This window comes from Etheostoma spectabile, chromosome 3 (genome assembly GCF_008692095.1).
Source record: "Etheostoma spectabile isolate EspeVRDwgs_2016 chromosome 3, UIUC_Espe_1.0, whole genome shotgun sequence".
NCBI lineage: Eukaryota > Metazoa > Chordata > Actinopteri > Perciformes > Percidae > Etheostoma > Etheostoma spectabile.
Window position 1 is genome coordinate 478,135 of NC_045735.1, and position 500 is coordinate 478,634.

General features: G+C 32.2%; 1 pseudogene; it reads right to left on the bottom strand.

The window, feature by feature from the left end:
• Positions 1–500, bottom strand: part of LOC116680586 (NAD(P)H dehydrogenase [quinone] 1-like) — a 13,980-nt pseudogene that overhangs the window by 11,860 nt on the left and 1,620 nt on the right.

Consider the following 500-nt stretch of genomic DNA (forward strand, 5'->3'; position numbering starts at 1 on the left):
AGGTTAGGAACCGAACCTCCAACTGCTCGGGGCCCCTTTCCATGGGCAGCCCCCCCCACTCTGACATCTCTCCATTGGTGCATGTGTAGGTCCTGAGCATGTGTGTGTAATTCAGGCCTGGGTGTAATGTGTGTAACAACAACAGAGTGGGACTAATTAAGGATTTATTATTATTATTATTATGATTTTTTTTTAGACATTCCATTCCATTACTTTCATAGACATAATACACTATGACTATTACATTACTCTTTTAAGACTATTTTCAACACATTATACTATGACTTTTTTTACATAACATACTATGACTTTTTAGCACTTTTTTTGACATACTATACTATGACCTTTTTTACTTTTTTGACATATAATACTTTGACATTTTTTACTTTTTCAACATGCTATACTATGACTTTTTTGACATACTATGCTATTACAATATTTGACATACTATACTATGACTTTTTTTACATAACATACTATGACTTTTTAGTACTTTTTTC